At 79.8% G+C, this 2,500-nt stretch overlaps 1 non-coding gene across 1 annotated transcript; it reads right to left on the bottom strand.

Moving 5' to 3' along the window:
* Positions 1 to 352: 352 nt before the first annotated feature.
* On the bottom strand, positions 353 to 505 carry LOC136995668 (5.8S ribosomal RNA). Its single transcript, XR_010887212.1, has one exon. It is a non-coding gene; the product is annotated as a 5.8S ribosomal RNA (ribosomal RNA).
* Positions 506 to 2,500: the final 1,995 nt, after the last annotated feature.

Genomic DNA, 2,500 nt, shown 5'->3' with positions numbered 1-2,500 from the left:
CTCCCCGGGGCACGGGCCTGCGAGGCGCCCCAGCCGCGCCACCCCGCACGGCGCGCGCCGCGCAGCGGTGGCCACCGCGCTCGGAGGGCGAGGAGGGCGGGCACAGGCGCGGCAAGGCACGCCGGCCGCGGCCGCTGCGGGCGGCCCGGCGCCGGAGCCCGGCGGGCAGGAAGACCGGGGCCGCCGGTGCACGCACCGGGGTCCCGGCTCCGCCGCCGACTCTCCGCCGCCGAGGCCGCCGCGCACCGCCGCCGCCGGCGCCGCCGCGCCTCCCCCGCCCCCCCACGCGCCCCCCCCGAGGGGCGGCACCGCTGCGCCAACGCGACAGCGGGGGTGACGATTGACCGCCAAGCGACGCTCAGACAGGCGTAGCCCCGGGAGGAACCCGGGGCCGCAAGTGCGTTCGAAGTGTCGATGATCAATGTGTCCTGCAATTCACATTAATTCTCGCAGCTAGCTGCGTTCTTCATCGACGCACGAGCCGAGTGATCCACCGCTAAGAGTTGTCTCGGTTTCGGTCCCCGCCGCGCGCGCGGGGGGACCGGGCAGCCTTCGGCAGCCCCTGAGGGCCCCCCCTCCGCTCCGCCTCCCTCCTCACGCCGACGCCGGCTGCTGAGCGAGGGACGGCCGAGAGCCAGAGAGAGGGGCTCGCCCCGCTGACCGTACGAGCACAGAGTGGGGGGGGAAAAAGGGAAAAGGAAAACCCGAACGAGAAGGGCGGGGAGCCCTCGCTCCCGACCTGGGACAACCCTTTGCTCGCTTCGAGTCCGGCCCAGGCGCCCAGGCTCGGCCCGGCCCGGCGGGGAGCAGCGCGCCGGCCGCGCCGCCTGCCTCGGGGACGCTGGGGGAGGGGGCGGCTCCCCGCGGACCCCCAGCGTCGGAGCCCGGCCGCCACCGGCAGCGGCACCGGCCGCTGCCCGCGCGCCCGCGGCCCACCGGCCCCGCGCTCCCCAGCTCCTCGCTCGCCTCGCCGGCCTCCGGCTCCGCCGTGGCCCCGAGGCGGCGCCCACGCCCGCGCGCGCGCACACACAGCCTCCCGGACGACACCACGCGCTCTCCCGTCCCTTCCGCGGACAGACGCCCGGCGGCGGGCGGGCGGGCAAGGCGGGACGGACGGGGACGGCGCCCGCTCTCCCCGTCTCCACGCGGAGAACGGGGGGGGCCGCCCCCGCCGCCCGCCTGCCGCCCGCCCGCCGCCCGGCGAAGCCGGGTTGGGCAGAGCGAGGCAGGCGCGCCGGATGGCGGAGTGCCGGCGGGTAGGGCGCCGCCGCCAGCGGCCACGGCGGCAGACCGAGAGCCCCGGCCAGGGAGGAGAGCGGATCGCGCCGAGGCGCGGCGTCCGCACCACCCGCGGTGGGTGGGGGCTCACCGTCCCGGCGAGAGCACGCGCTCGCGCCGGGGTCACGCGTTCGAGGCAGGCCGGCGCCAGCCGACCGCGCGGCGTCCCTCCGCCGAGACCAGACCGCGGAGAGAGGGGGCAGGGTACCCCTCTCCGTCCCGGCTGCCCGCAGGGCGAGCGCGGGGCGCGCCGGCTGGCATGGGGGGGCACGGCGCCCGCGCGCGCCGGCCCCCCGGCCCTCCGGCAGCACACCCGGCTGCCCCCCGGGTCGCATCGGGCCGCCCGAGTCTTTAAACCCCCGCCCGGCTCTCCCGCCGAGAACCCTCGGGCCCGGAGCCCGGGGCCCATGGCCATCCCTACCCGGGGCGGCTACCGGCGGCCGCGGTGGCCGGAGGCCCTCCGCTCCTCCCGCCACCCCGCCCCCCCCCCCCGCCCGGCCCGCTCGCAGCACGGTCCCCGCGGCACGGCGCGGGGCGGCTGGAGCGGTGGGGGGGGGGGAGAGAAAGGGAAAGCGGAAAGGGCGGGAGGGCACGGCCGGTGCGGCGCTCACGGCGCGGCGCCCGGGAGGAGCGAGCTGGCACACGGGACCACACGGGTGGGTCACCGAGGGGGGGCAGGAGGAGCGCGGACGCTAGGTACCTGGCCCTGGGGTGAGGGAAACGACCTGAAATCCCCGCGGGGGTGCCTCCCCCGCCGCCGCCCGCCGCCGGGCCGCCGCCGCCTCGCGGCGACGGCGGCAGCCTCGGCGGCAGCAGCGAGACGGGACGCGGAGGGGAAACCCGGCACCCGCCAGCCGGCTCCGGCGCCCCTCGGCGGAGCGTCCGCCCGCGGGGTGCGCCCGACACCCGCCGCCACGACCTCGTCCTCCTCCCGGGGCCCGGGGTTTCCCTCAGTAACCCGGCGCCCGGCGGCAGCTGCGCCCGGGAGGAGAGCCGTGGTTTGGGCCGCCCGCTCGGGCACGACCCGTCGCCTCGCGTGGCCTGGCGCGACGGCCCCCGCTCGGGGTCCGCCGCCGCCCGGCGCCCGCCCCGCGCGCCATCCCGGAACGCCTGTCCTCGCCGTCTCTGCAAGACGGGCTGCTCCGCCGCAGCCCGCCGCGGGTCCGCCCCCCACCGCTTAGGGGTGGCGACCCGTCGGCACCCGTCCCGACCCGGGGTGCCA

The sequence above is a fragment of the Apteryx mantelli genome, unplaced genomic scaffold (assembly GCF_036417845.1).
Source record: "Apteryx mantelli isolate bAptMan1 unplaced genomic scaffold, bAptMan1.hap1 HAP1_SCAFFOLD_142, whole genome shotgun sequence".
NCBI lineage: Eukaryota > Metazoa > Chordata > Aves > Apterygiformes > Apterygidae > Apteryx > Apteryx mantelli.
Note: the sequence above shows the minus strand (reverse complement) of the source record. Positions and strands in the feature narration are given on the sequence as shown.